The sequence below is a fragment of the Cricetulus griseus genome, assembly GCF_003668045.3.
Source record: "Cricetulus griseus strain 17A/GY chromosome 1 unlocalized genomic scaffold, alternate assembly CriGri-PICRH-1.0 chr1_1, whole genome shotgun sequence".
NCBI lineage: Eukaryota > Metazoa > Chordata > Mammalia > Rodentia > Cricetidae > Cricetulus > Cricetulus griseus.
The window spans coordinates 139878142-139898482 of NW_023276807.1; the positions used below are offsets into that span (position 1 = coordinate 139878142).

The window sequence follows — 20341 nt, forward strand, 5'->3', positions numbered from 1 at the left end:
GCAGAACCAGTCAGAGAATGGATTTGTTGGGATAAGAGATGAAAGTATTTATGAAGGCTTGGATTCCAGTCTGGGAACTCTAGAACAGTATCACTTAGCCAACTCTGATTTCTGTGAAGAATGATTTGCTCCTTCACTCTGTGCTATGGTCTTGTGTGTTCCCTACAGCTGGGGCCATGGCAAGGACAGAGAAGGAACTTGGGTGTCTGAGGAATCAAAGCTCACATGTGAGGGTTCTAAATCCTTGGGGGAGTGAATACTCAAACCTGGCCTTCCTGGGCATTTGGAAGCATGAATGGCTATTGGGAAACTGGATGACATGGGACTAGAAAAAGTGATTTGCAATGATGGAAGGACATACACAAGTAAGCAAGGGCCTTGATGCTGCAGCTGTTCTAGTGAGAACACTGCCCTTCATTACTTGGACCTGTAACCTAATCCTATTGCTCTTTGGTGGTTTGAATAAGAATGCCTCCCCATTATATTTGAATGTTAAGTCATCAGGGAGTGGCACTATTTGAGAAGTATTAGCAGGTGTGGCTTTGTTGGAGGAAGTGTGTCACTCAGGGTGGGCTTTGAGGTTTCAAAAGGGCATGCTGAGTCCAGTTCTCTGTTCTTCCCATCATCGTCTTCAGATTAGGATATAGCTCTCAGCTACTGCTCCATGCTTGCTACCATGCTCCCTGCCGTGATGATAATGGACTGAGCCTCTGTAACTATAGGCAAACCCCTAATTAAATGATTTCCTTTTTAGGAGTTGCCTGAGTCACGGTGTCTCTTTACAGCAATAGAATAGTGACTATGACATGCTTCCAATCATGAACCTTTAAAATATACATGGTTATTTATATTTGTCTATGTCCTTGAAAAAATGTAGATTGTTGGTTTGAGTAATGTTACAATAAATCTTTCCGCCAAAAGCGGCCTGAGCCTCACTGCCACGAGTGAGCTTTATGCCAGCTGCCCGCACGAGTTAGGCCCAAATGAATACACAGAAACTTGTATTAGGTTCAATGCTGCTTGGCCAATGACTAGGATTCTCATCTGCTAGCTCAGTCTTAATTATCATAAATCTATATATTTTATAAGACTTATCTTATTGGCGTCCCTCCTTGCCGGTGGCTCACATTGTGCCCCTGGAGCAGGAGTGGAGGGGAAAAGAGAGCCCTTCCTGTTTCTCCTTCGCTTAAATATGAGTCTCCTTGCTACGTCACTTCCTGCCTGGATCATCACGTCTCTACTACATTTCCCAGAATCCTCTTTGACTCCTAGTCCCGTCTACTTGCTGTCTCATTGGCCAAACAGTATTTTATTTAACAATCAATAAGATAAACATACACAGTACATTCCCCCTCAGAGTAATGTATTGATTTTTCATCTAGATGGTACTATGTTTTAGGTTTGATGAATCAGCTTTCCATTACTGTAACACATGCCTGAGCTAATCAACTTAAAGACAAAAAGTTAACATGGACTCTAGGCTTTGGAAGCTTCAGTCCCAACATTTTTTAGATAGGAGGTCCATTATAGCAAGTGGAGTGAGTGCTTTGCTTTGTAGTTGAGATGCAAAAGAGAGGAGAAAGAAGGCACTGGGTTCCACTGTTCCCTTCAAGGGTGAGCCCCCAGTGTCCTAACTCCTCCCACACATCTCCACCTCTTAAAGATTTCCACCATCTCCCAGTGGCCCAAAACACGGGCCTCCTGAGACCTCAGTGAGCCAGAAGAGTATAGCAATACTTGTATATTTCTTGTTTTATCATTAAGAACACATTTGAAATGATCTGTGTTCTGTTGTGTGTCTGACCCGTGACATCTACCTGCTGCAAAAGGCTGTGCCTGGGCAAATGTTAGGTGACCACCCTCCCAGCCACAGTGGGCACTCTCCTCCTGGGACTGTGTGGCCATGTCCTCAAGTTCCGTGCTCAGCAGTTCCGTGCTGAGTCAGAGGGGTCTGCGTGTTCAGTCTGGCTAAGTGGTGGGTTAAAGGGCTCTCCAGAGAAAACGCCCTTTCCAGTTTTCTCCTTTTGTTCTGGCTGTGTCGGAGGGAGCAATCAGTCATGTTAACACCATAAAGCAAATTAGATAGCTCCTCTCGAATTCTAGAACACTGTATATTATACTGGAAATAGTTGCTCCCTGAAAACAAAAGTACCAGCCTCATGGTGCCAAAGTCCATTTGCAAAAGCCATTTCTCTCAAGCATTTCTTTGCTGGCTACTGGTTCCAATCATTTTTTATATTTCTCGAGCTGATATTGGCACCCAGCAGGAAGAAGTGAGTGAGACATAAAGATGTGAATTTTTGTTGCTTGTTGTTTTGTGGTTTATTGCTGTATGAGGGGAGGAGGCTGCATGCTCATGTATGTCCGTAACGCATGGACCAGCTCGAGGTTGCTGTCCTCACATGTACATCATGCGTTCCTTCTCTCCACCCCATCATCCAAAGAATACAATTCTTTTCAGCAATCTATCTCCCCCCTCCCTTCTGCCTTTGCCTCTTTTTCTAACTGATGGTGAATGTAGTTGCACACTTTAGGGACAATCATCGTGTGTGTGTATATCATTTCTGGTATTTTCTTCCATAGGAGAAGTTTGCTGAGGCTGACAAATGACTCCTTGGAAGTCATGAGATCCTTTTAGAGACTGAAGCATTCTGACAACACAATAGGGTTTTGTCTTCTTCTCCCCCCCCCCCTTCCTCCTCCTGTTCTTCCTCCTTGAAATTTATTCCCAGCACTGGGGAGACAAAAGGCAAGCTATTTGTGAGTTCCAGGCTAACTGGAGCTACATAGTCAGGCACTGTATATATTTTAAAAAGTCACTCTAAAGTTGTGCTTGTATTATGTCTTAGTTAATGTCCTATTGTGAAGAGACAATGTGACCAAAGCAATTCATAAAAGAAAGCATTTAACTGGGGGCTTGCTCACAGTTTCAAACACTTAGTCCATTATCCTTATGACAGGAAGTAGACAGGCGTGGTGCTAGAGCAGTAGTTAAGAGCTTTACATCCTGATCCTTAGGCAATGTATGTGTGCAATGGGGGGGGGGATTGGGGGGTTGTGCTGGGCCTGTCAAAAGCTTTTGAAACCTCAAAGCCCACTCTGAGTGATACACCCCCACCAAAAAGACTGCACCTCCTAATCCTTCCAAATAGTTCAACTGGGAACTATGCGTGCAATATATGAGCCTGTGGGTTTTTTTTTTCTTCTTCTCATTTAAGCCACCATATATTATATAGCTTCCCTTCTCTGAATCATGTTTCAATTTCAATAAATAGATACAGAAAATGGGGCTAGAGAGATGGTGAGCTGATAGGAGCAACTAGTGTCTTCACCCCAGGGGACCTACGGTTCAGTTCTCAGCACCCACATGGTGGCTCACAATCTCCTGTAACTCCAGCTCCAGAGGATCTGATGCCCTTTCCTGGCCTCTAGAGGCATCAGACATGCACCGTGGTTCACATCTAGACATACAAGCTGTGGTAATTCAATGAGAAACCACCACCCTCATCTCCCCACCTCTCATCCCTCACCCCCACCCCTGTCCAGGCTTATATATTTGATTTTTTGGAACTGTTTGGGAAGAATTAGTGGAAGGACCAGCTCCCCTTTTCAGCAGCCATAACAGCCGAACACGTACTTGCCTGACCTTGTCTTGGTCACTACGAAGTCAGATGCCTGCCTCGTGGCAAGGAACCAATCAGAAGTTAGCTGGTGGTGCTATGCTTTATGGCTCTGGGTGTGCTTTACGGACAAGTGCACAGCAATGTGCACAGAGCATAGGAACCACCCTGGGAGGGCCTATGGGCCATAACAACCAGTTGACCAATCAACACAGGGCAAACCCTCCAAGCCGGGAGGCACACCAATCCTGAGCCTGTGTGTACCCCTAGACACTCCCCTTACGCTGCCCTATAAGATCTCTATGCAGACACTTTGAGCTGTTTTTTTGGCCCGAGCTAACACCGGGTTAGCTCATTAAACAACTACAATAAAGCCTCATACTGTTTGCATCAAGCTTTTGACTCCACCTGGTGATTGGGGTGACTGAGGTCCTGGGCTGAGATCCTGGGGGCCTGTGCCTCCAGGGGTCTTTCATTAGGACATATGTAGGAGATGGGTTTGAGGTTGTAAGAGCCCATGTCATTCCAGCTAGCTTTTTCTGTGTACATCTTAAGATGTATGCTCTCAGCTCTTGCTCCAAGTGCCATTCCTGCCTGCCTGCTGCCATGCTCCCTGCCATGATGGTCATAAACACTAACCCTTTGCAGCCATGAAACCCCAAATAAAGGTTTTCTTTTATAACTTGCCTTGGTCATGGTGTCTTATTACAGCGTTAGAAAAGCAATTAAGACACAGGCAAAGCACCTATATACATATACGTAAAGTAAAAAAAAAAAAATCTTAACATAGCTAAGGTAAAGAGAGATCAAGGAAGACATCCAACATTGACATCTGCCACACACACATTCTGGAAGCATCCCTGCTCACGTGACCCGCTGCCAGTACCTTTTTTAATGTGTGAAGAGAAGCCTCCCTATTTGTAAATACCTATTTGTATTTAAAATTATGAATATTTACTTTTTAAATACAAAAGCTGAGTTTTTAGGTTGTAATGCTAAATTTAGAAATCTTGTTAGTTTTTTTTTTATATAAAACTGATGGAATAAGGGGCCTTCACTTTTATTGTCTTTAGATATGTGTCAAAGTAAGCTTATTTGAACAGACTAAATTCCCTTGAACATTGGTCCCTCTCACAAATTTAATTAAGGTCCCTTAAACATTTCTAACTTCACTTAGACATAAAAAATACTTAATTTCTTAAGTGCTTCTAATGTTTGACAATCGAATTTATGTCCTAGCAAAAGAAGCCTTCCTGGGTTTGGCTAGAGCTTGTACAGGAGCCAAGCTTACAAATGCAGCTATCTCTGTGTTCTTGAAAATATTTTAACACTGGTTAAATGTTTGTTCAATGTTTCTTATGCTTTGCAACTAAAATCACAGGTCAGATGGCAATGGCACCTTTCAAACAAGTGACAAGTCTCATCTACCTGATTTTCTAATCTGCCATCTTCCCTACCCTGCGTATTAAACCCTGAGTAGACAGTCCCCGTGAATACAAAGCTGATTCCTAACTTGGATGGAAAGCTATTAGCTCTTGACCTTTGCTTTGCTTCTTCATCTCTATTCACTTTGAATCTCTCAGAGTTGGAGGAGCTTATCCACCACAGGGAGCCATCCCATAATGCCTTGCAGCTTAACAGGTCAGGGTTAAGCCCTCATGACCACAGTGTCATCAGGATTTACAATAAGGCCCAGACTTGTGGATTTCATGTGACTACCATGGATGAATTTGTTGATCATTCTTGTAGCTTTATGTGTGTGTTTGTGTGTGTGTGTGTGTGTGTGTGTGTGTGTGTGTGTGTGTGTGTGTGTGTGTGTACACATGCCATGGAACCCATGTTTGGAGGTCAGAATTGGTTCTCTCACACCATATGAGTCCTGGAGATGGAACTCAGATTATTAGGCTTGGTGGCAATGGCCTTTATCCTCTGAGCCATCTCCTTAGCTTTCTGACTTACTTTATGAAACACGGTCTTTCCCTGAACCTTGCTAGAGCCTGCCAATTCTGGCTGTTCAATGAATCCATGGTAGCCTCTTGTTCTGCCTTCTGAGCACTAGAATTACAACCCTATCTTCTACTTTTTTACATGGATTTGGGGGCTTTAATTCAGGTCTTTAAACTTGTACAGCAAGCACTTTACTGGCAGCCACCTTCCCATTCTATTTTTGTAACATTTGTAAAGAACTTTTTGGGAATCCCTTCTGGGTTGCATGTAACATATATTTGGTGACAGATTCAGTTCTGTATTCTTTCATTTCCTCCTCTTGTCTGATATTTGAATGCCTTCTGTTGTCTGAGTCTGGTCATAATTTAGGGACATTTATATCTTTATCTTCTGATCTCCCAGCCGTGCAATACAGCCTTTGGCTGGCAGCAGGATAGCAGATGTGAGTCCGTGTGGGAGGAGGCCTCCCGCTGCTCCCTGGAGATGTAATCTCGGATGCCTAAAGTAAGTTTGTCCCCATGCAAATGAATGGATACATTTGCTGGAGAAGCACTGGGAGGCATGAGTCAGTGCTTTCTCCTCCTCTCACTCTCCTTCCTGTCCTTGCCCTTGAAGGAATGTAGGATTTGTACTAACCAGATGGGGCAGAAGAGACAATGATGTCTGAACTCTAGAAATGCCCCCGGGGCATTTCCCAGGAGGGGGAAACCAGATTTGGATTTGAATCTTGCCTCTACAATCTAAGGCACCCATGACTTGGGGAGCATTTTCTGACATTGTTGATATTATTTTCTCAATTTTTAGCACTTATTTCTAGAAGTCAGTAATTATAGCTCACTGTAATGGCTAGTTTATAAGTGTGCCTGTTTGTGTGTGTATGTGTGTGCGCGTGCGTGCGTGCGTGAACTCACGTGTGTATAGCTCCTCTCTACCTTTGCTCCAAGTGGTATCTCCTGTACAGAGCCAGGCCTAGCCCCAGGACTTGCAGAAAGATTTATTTATTCTCCCTGTTGGTGACAATACTTGGGTCCCTGCTCCTCAGCTGTTGGAACTATTGCTGCAGGTACCCCTGCACCCGAATGACTTTCTTGCGCAGTGTGTGTTCTGTGGATGTTATAGAGATAGTTTTGTATGAGGGATATTTGTGCTGTTGGAGACAAAGATAGAGTCACAGATACATATGTGAACCAAAGTTCCCAGAAACAAAAGCACCATATTTATGTTAAAGATTCTGCAAAGCTGATTAACTAATTAGAATTCTGTGGCTATAGACAGTCAAAACAATACAGACCCAAAGCCAAGTTGTCTTGGTCTATGCTTAGATTTGATCCTAGCCATCCATTGCCCCTCTATGTTTAACTTAGAGTCCTGGTCATCATCAGGTGAAAACTCTCAAATTGTATTAACAGCTCACTAACTGCCACCAACTGAAAAGGAAAAACTGCCATCAGAGCATCTAACGACTATTTTGTTGCACAGTAATCCACCTACCTGATGTCTACCCAAATGCATTCGAGAAGCACCTTGATTGCTGCTGTCCTTTTGTTCTGGAACTATAAAAGTTTCATTATATACTTTCCACATTGGAATGTGTTATTGGGGCAACCTGAATTTGTGTCCCTGGGCTACAGTCATATTTCATGTTTGGCTGCAGAATAAACCATGTCTTATTCCCCACTGAGGTGAGCATTGTGTTTTGTGTGGATACATGTGAGGAGTAGGTCCCACATGGGGTGGTGACATGTCCTCAACCGAGCAAAATACCTCTATTTTAGCACCATGTGGGGGAAGGGTAGGTGGCTAACATGTTGGCAGCCTTCCTTGTTCTTAGTCTCTATCAGGGATATGTGAAGGGAACTGAGGACTGAGGGAAGGAGGTCTTCACACATCATCCTCCATGTGGGCACAGACTAAGGGCCGAGAAAGAAGAGGTCCCACCCAACCCTTAGGAACCAGAGCATAATGATCTCCGATAGCAATTAGAATAAGCTAGGACTGGGACTCAGAAGTGGGAAACTGACCAAGCTGGCCAGGAATTCCGACCCCATCATCTCTTGATGATTTGCATTAGACAGTTCTTGCTGCAGGAGGTGTTCAGGAAGGTAAGACGGTTAGCTGAGTCTGAACTGGAGGGGCCCCGGGAGAGGGAACAAGGTTTTCCATTCAGTGCCTCCCCCAGCACCTCCCCACTGTGACAGAGACATCCCTGGGTGTTAACAAGTGCTTCCTAGAAGGGCCAGGGTAAAGGAATGCTGGACAAAATTGTTTCTTACCTATTCTGTCTCCCATCCACTGTGTGCCCTTTGGTGTTTTGTATTCTTTTGGGGAATCTTATTCTGTTCCACCTGTGTTAAGGAGCAAGGAAAGGATTCCTGTCTGCATAAGCCACATCCTCACCAGAGGAACAGGCTTAAGGAGTTGCCGAGATAGGAGAAATCAGAGCCCCAGAGTCCTACTGGAAAATGAGACTGGTGGCTGGCCACTCAGGAATTCCCTTCAAGAGTTTGTCATTTAATAAGGATAAGGATATTGGTGGCCATGATGGTGCAAAACTGTAATCTCAGCACTAGGAGGAACTGTGCACTAGGAGGTTGAGGCGTGGGATTGTAAGTTTGAGGCTGGCCTCACTTAGAGTGAATTCAAACTAGCCGAAGGTACGAAATGAAAACTTTTCTCCAGAAAACGAATGGAAAGAGGGAGGGAGGACAAGAGAGAAGGGAGGGGAGAAGGAAAGAGAGATCAAGTGTGCCTTTGCTTTATGTTTTCTGCCTACGAGTTCTGGGATGTTTTTTCCCACCATAAGGCAGGCAGGTGCACATGTAGGAAGCTCTGAGGAAATGTGATGGCACTGTATTGAGGACCAATTAGAGCTGAGTTATATATTGTTGTTCTTTAATGATTAATTTTGATTGTTTTTATTCATGTGCTTGTGTGCACATACATGTAGGTACCCTCCAAGGTCAGAAGAGGGCATCAGATGCCCTGGAGCTAGAGTTACAGGTGTTTGGAAGCCACCTCAAGTGGAGGCTGGGAAACAAGTTGGTCCTCTGGAAGAGCAGCAAATGCTCTTAGGCACTGAAACTGGTAGAGTCTTAAAGCTTTAAGTTGAGAAGTAAATACAAAGAGTAGATGCTGAACAGAACTAAAAGCCCAAGAAATAAGTATACAAAGCACTCGGAGGTCTCTCTGCCACCTCAGAAGGTTAGAGCGATGGTGCCATCTCCCCGGTGGCATCTGGAAATGTTTCCCTTGTTTTCAAGAGCACTGTGTTAACTCACATGGGACTCACCCTCTTGGCACCTTTTACACCGAGTACAAGTTTTAACTTGTTGGTACAAATAAGATTTATGCATCTTTTAATTTTCCCTGCTTTCCTTCCCATGTCTTTGGATACACTCCTCTCAGCCCCCTTATGTGACAGGGTGGAATAACAAAACGGGGGGGGGGACTTGGAGGTGGAACAACTTGGAAAACTTCCTCAAATATGTGCCCCTGGATGAGTGACAGCCCAGAACACTCATGTTCCCGGAGCTCACTTGTGTTTTAAAGCATGAGCTGTTGGAGAATGGTTGGTTGTTGCTAGGATACAGCTTATATACTGAGTCCAAGAATCATTAAATGATGTGAGGAATTGAGCTGGACATTGGATAGGGTTGGGGAGGCCAGTCAGGCAAGCCCACTTTCAGGAACACGCTCATTTTGTAAAGGTGTGAAGACAGGCATAAATATAATATCTTATCCTCTAATACAGTTAAGTATTCAAAGGCTTCAAGAGGACCTAAGACGGAGAGAGACTTTGTCTGGTCCAAACGGATGTGGGATGGCTTTGTGGAAGATGGGGCATTAGCGCTGAAGCACACGTAGTGTGTTGGCAGATGGAGATGGCTGGATAGGAACTGTGCTGTTGGAGGGAGGAAGAGAAGAGTATGCACACAGAGCTAGTTGTGGGGTGCAAGCCCGACGGGGGGGGGGGGGGTTAAGATGTGTTCTAGGCAAAAATGATCAAGCTGTTAAAAATACATAAGATGCTCAACAAATCAACAGTGAATCCAGACAGGTTGTAGTCATGTCACAAAAGTTTGATTGCCAAATTAAAGGCGTTTACATGTCTTTTTGTGAACAGATCTGGGGTAGTGAGCAGTGAACAGAAGATTTACCAGGGGAGTAACGCCAGATTTCTATTTTCGGGAGATTAATTTATCAATCAGAAGTCGTGCAGATTCCAGAGGCGCCTGGAAAATGGTGAGTACACCAGTGGACACAGGGTGAGTGAGTTGGGCAGTGTGCACTTGGTGCTTAGGGACTGAGTGTGAGACACACTTGTCACTTGGGCTACCTTTCCTACTCTGTGTTGTTGAGTGTTTCAAACAGCCCTGAGGGACATGGGCATATTTTTAAATGTTAGGTGTTATATTCAAATTTAACACACACACACACACACACACACACACACACACACACACACACACACACACCTCATGGGATGGGGCTGTGTACCAGGGGTAGTGTGCTTTCCTGGCATGCACAAGACCCTGGACACGAAGTATGATTTCCAGCATCACAAAATAACCACAAAAGCAAACAAAACTACTGGGCAAAAAAAAAAAAAAGTCCCTCTTAAAGTATATTTAAGAAGAAGAAAGTTAATTGATTTAAAGGGAAAACCTCCTCAGGTGGAGAAGCATGGAACCCAAAGTCAGCTTGGCAGTGGTAGGTCACAACCAGTCTTGCTCTGAATGCAACAAATTTTCCATGTCCAGTTCACCCAACACTGGCATTTTCAGCCTTTTATCTTCAGTGATGCGTGGAAAGTTCCAACTAAAGAGATTTTAGGATTAGAGAGAATAGTGGAAAAAACCTTCCAGGATCAAAGGAACCCAGCATACCAGTGTGGACCTCGTCCTCTGGGAAGGCATGTGCTGTGATCCTCTTGGGGAAACTGCTTGGGAGGAGAGGTAGTTACAAGCACCATCCTTCTGTCCTGTGACAGTTGCTCATCCAGGAAACCATCCTAGCCACTGGATGCTGGAGGTCTTCTGCCCTGGTGTGCTTTTGATGACTTCCCAAGCACATGCCTAATTGCCTCTGGGGCAGGAGAACCAAGAACTAAGGACACGTACAGGAACAAGAATATCTTATTTGACTATATACCCATATGTCCCTTTTATTTTTATTTATTTTAATTTTGAGACTGGGTCTAGTGTAATCCAGAATACCTTTTCTCTCTAAATAGCCATGGATGACCTTGACTCTTTTTTCAGGACAGAGATTGAGCCTAGGGCTTCATGTATGCTAGGCAAGTACTCTACCCCTGAGCTACAGTCCCAGCCTGACCCGGAACTTCTGATTCTCTTGCATGTACTTCCTGAGTTCTGGGTTATGGACATGTGTGACCATGAACACAGGGCTTGGTTCATGCTAGGCAAGTGCTCTACCCACAGAACAACATAGTTCTTAGCTGCCACTTGTTCTTCTTAAACTATTCTTTATGATAGGCATGTCCTTTCTGTTCAAAATGTAAATAAAAACACTCCAAGGCACAAGGAGCTCATATCTGAGTGTCTTCTCAGTGTGGATTCCTCCATACCTCTATTAATACTCTGAACATTTGCCCCTAGGCTTTTCTGAACTTGCATACACTTGATGACGTTGGAATCAGATTAGGCAAACATTTTCCTATCTTCTTTTACCACTTATGGGGGTTTCATGATCATTTCCCCATGTTATTCTGGATTCTCACCAACACTTCTTTCCACACAGAGAGATGAGCCATAATTTAATCACTTCTTACACTAGTTTCACTTAGTTTTATTTTTTTTATAATAAAAATGTTAGGGGTGGTTTCCTCATAAATGGGGAAATTTCCTTGGTGCCTTTTATCATCTTCTTCATGGGGCAACTTGGATATTATTTAGCATTTCATATAAAAGTAGATTATTCATTATCTCATCAGCTGTGAGTTCCTTGAGAAATAAGCCATCCTATACAAATTCTTAGTTTTATAAAGATCCCGTCACTTTGAACCAACTCAGAACAGTAACACAAAAGAAATACAGCTCTATTGAGATGTGATTTACACAGTATAAAATTCACCTTAAGTGTACAACTCTGCTGTTTTTTTTGTTTTGTTTTGTTTTTTTGAGACAAGGTCTCTTTGTAGCCCAGACTGACCTCAGATTCACTAAGCAGCCCAGGCTAGCCAGGCTAGCCTTGATCTTCCTGTGTGCCTCCGAGTGTGTGTGTGTGTGTGTGTGTGTGTGTGTGTGTGTGTGTGTGTGTGTTCACATGGCAATATAACCCTAACAGTGACCCTAAAGGGACTATACTTCCTACCAGCTATTGCCCATCTCCCATGGCTATCCAAGTCTACTTTTTTTTCTCTCTAGCATTGTCTGCTCTGGCATTTCATTGACTGTAAATAGAATTTCAAGATAAAATATGACTGTGACTGGCTTCTTTCACTTAGCAAGATGTTTCCGGGTGTGTCCATGCTGCAGCCCATGGAACTCTGAGAGTGGTTTGAAAACAGCTGTCCATTCTTTTCATTAAAAACCAAGACTGAGCCAGGCATTGGTGGTGCACGCCTTTAATCCCAGCACTTGGGAGGCAGAGGCAGGTGGATCTCTGTGAGTTTGAGGCCAGCCTGGTCTACAAGAGCTAGTTCCAGGACAGCCTCCAAAGCCACAGAGAAACCTTGTCTTGGAAAACCAAAACTAAACAAACAAACAAGAAATAAGACTATTTTGTCGTGGTTCTGACAAATGTGATAACAATTGATTTTTGGGGGAACCCATCTCTAGCCTACCCTGCCTCTTCTACAGATGCCAGGATATTTAAACTCTCTCATCCTTCACCTCTTCTTCCCTCCTCCTTCTGGGCTAGTTTAAAAAAAAAAGCAAGAAGGAGCCATCTCTTTTTTTAGCACACAGCTTTCTTGTCTGCATCTGCTGACTGGTCACAGTGAAACTGACCTTGTTCTGGGAATGAAAGTGGAGGGCTTCCTTGGGGTAATGTTATGTGAAGGGCAGGTAAGTGTGTGTGTGTGTGTGTGTGTGTGTGTGTGTGTGTGTGTGTGTGTGCAAATGAGTGAGGTCAGAAAACCTGAGTGTTCTGAAATGACTCTGAAACAAACTTTTACACAGCCACGGAACTGTAAGTTGGCCTGTGGGATGTACATGTGGGCAAGCCTGGCTGCTTCAGCAGTTCATGGTCTAAGGTGGGATGGTGACACTCTCGAGTTCTATTTCTTCCCACTGTGTGTACAGGGTGACATTCCTTCAAGACAGCTAACCTCAGTTAGCCCTGCCCTTGATGCTTCGCACTGGGTCTGTCTGGTTTTCACTAGGATCCCCTAAAAAGAGTGCATCTAAGTGTCATGAGAGGTCCTGTGAGGGACAGAGTCAGGACGTTTCATGAAAGAAGGATATGGTGTATGTGCTTCCTAGGCACAATGGCTGGGAAGAGAATTCTAGAACAGAGAAAATGCAGACATGCATCTGTGAAGGATGGGGTAGCATCTTTGAGTATGGTGACCATCAAACAGGAAAGGGAAGTTGAGAAGGCCCTGTCAGGTTGCTTAATTTTCACTGTAGGAAGAGGCAGTGTCTTCAAGCAGTGAAGGAGAAGGGGGAACCTGGGTCCAAGCAGGCTTCCGAAGTGTAGAGTGGGGCTCAAGGAAACATGTGACTGGAGGACTCGAGTCACTAGTGGGTTATGCAGATGGAGCTATGAGTAAATATTGGACTATCAAGTTATAACTCCACTAATTTCTTATGTTTTTGGTTGTGAGCCTAGCCTATATTTAACTGCTGAGCCATTTCTCCAGCCCCAATTCCATTAATTTCTTAAGCATCTTGGAAAGCACATGTTTTCACGACTTACAGTCTACTAATCATTAAAAGACAAGATATATTAATTTGTTTGAAGTTTAGTCAATCAGCATTGTTTTATTCATGTGTGTGTTTTGCTGCATGTATGTCGGTGTACTATGTCTGTGCCTGATGCCCTCAGAGGCCAGAAGAGAACATCAGTTTCCCTGGAACTAGAATCACAGATAGTTGTCAGACACCATGTGCATGCTGGGAATCAAACTGAGGTCATGTGGAAGGGCAGTCACTGCTCTTAACCACTAGGCAATCTCTCTGAGTCGACAAGTATTAATCATTGATTTAGGTTTTAATAACACAGCAGTAGGTTAGACATGCTTTCAGACTTTTGCACATTTGCATTGTAGTGAAGGGAGACAAACAGAAAAAGAAAATAATGGAAGTGAATGTAGCATCAGCAGAAACTGGCTAGTTTAAAACTTTGGCTTAAAACTTTGTTAAAATAGTGAGCAAGCACAGACAATGGCTGCTTTCTAGCCAGTTACTTCAACTAGTCTCCTTTCAAATACTACAAAATCTAAGAGTGGGTTTTGAAGCTCTCTTCTCTAGAAGAGAACGGAGCTTTAAAGATTTTATTGTATCAAGGGAAGCAATTATTCAACACAATGTGAAAATGCCCAGGAAGCTTCAATATAAAGCACATTAACACTTAATTTCCAGTGATCATGCTGAGAGTCAGACAGTCTTGGTAACAAGAGGCAAACACACTTGTTTTCTCTTCAATGTATTTGTGCATGTAATGAGATGCCCAAGATGCAAAGATACACAACATACCGGCACCCCTTTCCCTTTCCCTTCCTTTGACAGAACCTCTCTGTGTAGCCCAGGCTAACATGGAACTCATGATCCCCCTGCTTCAGCCTCCCAACTACTTTGTCTGCTTCAACAATGGTCCACTCCACAGGAGGAAACAGATTCAGCAGCAGGAATTCTGGTTCTGAGTACCCAGTGTGCAAGTGCTGAGCCTGGCCTGGAGGGGTGGGAAGGCTTTCATAATGTCATCAGTAGCTTTCTAACCTTCTTTGAAGGATTGATTCTCAGGGGTGTGTTGCTCTGCTGAAGAAGGAGCTGCATTTTAAAGGTGAGGGGACATAGGTGTGGAGAAAAAGAAGAAATTCATGTTTATTGAGCCTGGGAAGCAAGGCTCCATGCATCAGCAGATGCTCCGTATTTGGTCACTAATCTTCCTTCAGAAAAGGATGTTGTGGCCATTACACAGGTCAAGGAAGCAAGGCACAAGGGGGAGGAAACAGTTGACAGAGTAGGTTGCAGACCCACAGGCAGTCACTAAGAGGCTTAGGGTCTCTCCACTGTCTAGCTGTGACAAAAGTGCCTGTGTGTTGTAAAGTATTCAGAGTCTGAGTGAAGGAACAGAGTGGATACTGTAGGCAGTGGTGAGCTTAGGAGCAATAAGGGTTTTGCAGTCCTTAAATAGCATCGTTGCCGGAACATGGTATACACCCAGGGAAGCCACTTAAGATCTTAGGGTCAGGGGCCAACAGCTCTGTGTTTTAGGAAGAAAAGTGTGATGGGGGAAGTTGGGGGCAGGTGGGGTAGTGGGGATGAAAGGCTGGAGACAGGAAAAGTGTTCAGAGCTAATGGAGAGCAATGGGAGGTTGAGTTGGGAGACTGGCAATGAGTACAAGCTATCTGGGTCTGGGGACAGGGGAAGAAATGCCCCCACCCCTTGCTGATGGTATGGTGTCCAGGGAGCTTTGGTGCATGTGCTGCCATCACCCAAATGGGCAAATCAAAAAGGGAATGTGGGTGGTGATAAGGAGAGATTGTAGACTCATCGAGTGAAGGCATCAGAGAGATGGATGCATGATGAAGAGTAGGAAAGATGAGCCGGGCACAGAACAGGGACTGGAACAACTCGGGGAGGGATTTCCGGGCTCTGAGGGACAACTGAAGCTAGAAAGAGGAGTGAACAGAGGAGGAGAGCAACAGAAGAAGGGGAATCTGAAGAAGAAGTGTTGTTGGGAGGGAGAAGCACTCTAAGTCCAGGGAAGGGGAAAGAGGTAGTTGATGGGAGGAGGTGGCTGGTGGGAGGAGGTGGCTGGTGGGAGGTTCTGGGTTGGCCTCCTTGAGACAGGCTTCTAGGAGCTCACCGCTGAAGCTGCAGTGAGGCCTGGGAATGGGTGATTAGTGGGTGGGGATGAATGTACTCTCTGTTCTCAGAGAGCTTGAGCAGCAGAGGCTAACTCAAGGGAAACAGTGGGAAAGAAGAGTCTCGGGGGTTCAGCTCTGGCTGCTGTCCTGATCATCTCTACAATATGGTAGTAGAGTTCTTTCTCTTTTCTCGGGGCTGTGGAGCATTCTCAGTGGATGGGGTGGTGGAAACATTCCTACCTTCCCCCTGAAGGGACCAGCTCCCCATTTTGGCAGCTATAACAGCCGAACACGTGCTTGTCTGACCTTGTCTTAGTCACTAGGAGGTCAGATGCCTGCCTTGTGGCAAGGAACCAATCAGAAGTTAGCTGGTGGTGCTATGCTTTACGGCTCTGGGTGTGCTTTACAGACATGTGCACAGCAATGACACGCAGAGTATAGCAACCACCCTGGGAGGGCCTATGGGTCATAACAACCAGTTGACCAATCAACACAGGGCAAACCCTCCAAGCCTGGAGCCACACCAATCCTGAGCCTGTGTGTACCCCTAGACACTCCCCTTTCGCTGCCCTATAAGATCTCTATGTAGCTGCTTAGAGCTGTCTTTCTAGCCATCCTCCATGGTGGGTGAATGAAAGGCCGGAGCTAACATGGGGTTAGCTCGTTAAACAACTTCAATAAAGCCTCTTGCTGTTTGCATCAAACTTTCCACTCCGCCTGGTGATTGGGGTGACCGAGGTCCTGGGCTGAGATCCTGGAGGCCTGAGCTTCTGGGGGTCTTTCACCCCCATTGTTTAAAGGCTAGACTGTGACAAAGCTTTTCTTGACGGGGGGACTGCCTTCTGGGTATTTTAAAGTGATGCTCTCAGGAAGGGAGTCAGGCAGATTGGGCTAGTAGCAGAAGGCATCTAGGTGACAGACAGGCTGCTGAGCTAGACTATGTCACTGATACTGTGAATTCAGTTTCCAGCCCTGTGATAGACATCTAAAATAACCAGCTTACATAGATAAAAGGTCTGTCTGGCTTCCAGGTTTATCTTGTTTGTTTCAGTCCATGATTGATTAGTCAGATCTGGTGTGTGTATGTATGTGTGTGTGTGTGTGTGTGTGTGTGTGTGTGTGTGTGTGTGTGTGTGTGTGTCTTCCTCAATTGCTTTCCATCTTATTTTCAGAGAGAGGGGTTTTCAGTCAATCAGAAGCTCACTGACTCGGTTAGACTGGGCAAGCCTCAGGATCTCCTGTCTCTAGCTTCCTATTACCGGGATTATCAGCATTCAGTACTATATTGATTATAATATATTATATTATTATACATAAGTTATTCAATGCCCAGCTTTCTTTTTAAACTTGGGTGCTAAACTCGGGTTCTGGGGATTGAACTTGGGTCTTCATGATCACATGGCATGTATTTTCTTAACTGATGTCACCAGCCCCAGCTATTGCTTCTGAGCTTCTGGGAAGGGAGCATTGTCCCGACCTGGCTTGTATCAGTCCCACGCTACGGAGGCTATCTATTCCGGACTGATGTTCTTGGGGGTTGTGATCGGAGCCATCCGAACAGCCACGGGTTCATCCCTGAGTGGGGGGCGTGTGGACCTGGAAACTCTTTGCTACCCAACGGCGATAAAAAACCAGATATAGGCATCTTGTCATTTTAGGAAGGCTCTTAGTCCATGCTGGAAATTGGAGTCTCTGGTTTATTTTGGCATCCTCCTAAATTGCTTTCCAACAGTCAGTGTGACCGCAGAGAGCATCTATTAAGCCATTCTTTTAACCCTAGCTGCACACCTAAAAAGGTCTCTAGGGACATAGAGTTCTCAGCACAGGTGCAGCACATTCAGGGTCTAGACCTGTTCTAATGCAAACTAGGAGACATTCTCCACTGAGGCCATGCCATCCAGCAGCAATTAGCCAGCATCTGCAAAATAATGGAGGTTCAGGTTTCTGAAAGATGGAACCAGAGGTTTGGACCCTGAGAAACTTTCTAACTGATAATTTTTGATCTGTGACAGTGTGAAAGCAGAGAGTGAAGATGGGAGCAGAGGGAGTCAGAGCAAAACTACTTGCCTCATTGCCAGGAGGCAGGGAGGGAGCACCTTACCATGCCCTTAAACAGCACACTCCAGTGACCTAATTTCCTCCCATAAGACCTCAGTTTCCCATCCCCTAACAGTGCCTTGGGCTGGGACCAGGCTTTTTACCACACTGACCTTTGAGGGACATTTAGGATCTAAGTACCACCAGTAAGTTACATAATTGCTGTGACCCAGTTTCTTCATCATCCCACAAGTCGGGAAATAGCATCACTCCATGGCATCACCTTTGAGCATTATTCAAGTCAATACAATTGCCTGGACTGTGGAACACTGGCCAGCCCTGTGGACATGTTGCTCTGACGATTGATACTTCGTTCTTTCTGGATCCTTGGGCATTCATGTTGAGAAGGACCTGGAGGTGTTGCCTGGGAGTGACCTTTGCACAGCCATTGCCCATGTCACCTGTAGTGGCTTTGGCTGTTCATCAGCAGGACATGCTTTTAGTTTTGTATGTGACAGACCCTGCAAATGAGTATTTACTTTTGAAGATTAGAAGAAGTTGTCCTTAGATGCAAGGACAGTGACCTCTCTTGAAGAGTAGTAGGGAAGAAGATTCATTTTAAAGTCACTTAATGTCATAAAACTGCAAAGCAAAGCGTGCACACTGATCAAGAGCAGCTGATTACAACATGGGTGAAGGTTGGCAAGCTGTTTCATGAACACCACATCCTAACTCTACAGGGGAGTTAGAAGTACAGTTCATATCTTTCCTAGAACATATCCAAAGCCAAAAATGAAACATCCACTACAAGACACTATTAAAAAAATAACCTCTCACCGGTCATAGTGGTGCGTGCCTTTAATCCTACAACTCGGGAAGCAGGAAAGTCTCTGTGAATTCAAGTCCAGCCTGATCTACATAGTGAATTCCAGAAAAACCAGGAATATATATATATATATATATATATATATATATATATATATATATGCCTTATCTCAAAAGTAAATAGGTAGATAAATAAATTAATGTCTTTCATCTAGATGTTTTCCACTACAAATGCTTGCTTTGGAATTGCTGTACCACACTGCCACCTGCTGGCCAGCATTCAGCACAGTTTAGGTCCTTGCTGGTGACCATAATGGTCTCTTCCTCTTTATGAGCTATATGGACATTGACTGATACTCCAAGGGTAGGTTCAGTCTTTGTGTAACTTGTGGCTTACTCAGTTCTCAGGATGCTCTTTAACATTAAACACACACACACACACACACACACACACACACACACACACACACACACTCACACACAAACCAGGTGTGGAGAAAGCATATTTTAGGAGAAGAAAAGGAAATTACAGTAAGTTATACATTTCCAAAGACAGGTAACTATCACAAATAGCTCACAACACAGAAAGACCATTTTAAACAAACTAACTGCCTCACACACCTCTTCTAACAGTATTTCCCCTACATTAAAAGTTCTTTGTCTTTTCATTTAAAAGAGAATATGCAGGCTGGAGAGATGACTCAGTGGTTAAGAGCACCGAACCTAAACCGACTGTAACTCCAGCTCCGTGAGATTTGATGACGCCCTCTGCTGGATTCTTCAGGCATCTGCACTCACACTTGTACATACCCACACATATTTAAAAATAAAAAAGGATATGGCAACATTTTTTTTTTTATTGCAAGAATAGGAAGTCACTCAATTTAGATTTTCTTGTGTCCTGGTTCATCAACACTTGTTTGTTGCTTAGAGTAAAAAAGAATCTCCCCTAGATTATAGTTCATTGGTAGCATGTATATTTGGAGGTTTGTGGTCAAGTTTGGGGACATGGCTGTCATCCATGTATGACTTCAGCATGTTATCTGGTGTTCTTGTGCAGTGCCTAATCCTGAACACTAAACCAGGTATACCTATCAGCCAGTCCATGCCAATGCCTATCTTGTATGTTACTACTAGTTCTTTACATTTATTTGTTTTATATTTTGGGGTAGCACGTGTGTATAGGTGGGCACATCATAGTGTGTCGGAAGAGATGAGAGGATGGTTGGTGGGAGTCAGTCCTTCCACCCTGTGGACTCTGGGTTGTCGGGGTCATGGGCAAGGGTCTTTATTCAGGGAGCCATGTAAAATTAGTGTGGAATTTAAATATCCTCAGTGTTCTTCTGATGATTTATGCTTCTGCATTAATGGGATTATCTAACAGCCAAAAAAAAAAAAAAAAAAAAAAAACCAAAAAAAAAAACAACAAAAAAAAAAAACTATGGGTTACCCTCTACTTGAAATTTATTTTCTTCTTGGTTAATTATTGCCTTTGGGATGATCTGAAATTTTTCATTTGCAATTTGCTTCTTAATGTCAGACAAGTTTCTCCTGACTAATTGCTCTTGCCTTAAGCCTTCATAGTAATCATGTTGCTTCATATCCCACTGGCTTTTTTTTCTGTCATAAAAAAATCTCAGCTCTTGAGTAAAATGATGAGAAATAATATTTGTAGCTTCTAACCTGATTTATGCCCCTCCCCACAAATTCCCAAATTACAGCTAAAGCATTCTCCAGTCAAATTTTTCTTCTCAGAATCCCAAAGCCATCTGCAATTACTCCAATGACCATTTTTTAAAACTCCATGCAAACACGTTGCTGGGGCCCCCAGAAAAGTCTTTCGCCATAGGAGATCTGCCACAGCTCACTGAAATTCCTGTTCCCCAGGAGGTGCCAGGATTTGGGAACAACTGG

General features: G+C 44.2%; 1 long non-coding RNA gene across 1 annotated transcript in view; it reads left to right on the forward strand.

Annotated features, from left to right (window-relative positions):
* LOC103159938 overlaps positions 1–19693 on the forward strand; it is a 49660-nt gene extending 29967 nt beyond the window's left edge. Inside the window, exons 4-5 of the long non-coding RNA XR_004772380.1 lie at positions 9691–9809; positions 19104–19693. This is a non-coding gene — a long non-coding RNA (uncharacterized LOC103159938). The remainder of the gene's footprint in view (positions 1–9690; positions 9810–19103) is intronic.
* Positions 19694–20341: the final 648 nt, after the last annotated feature.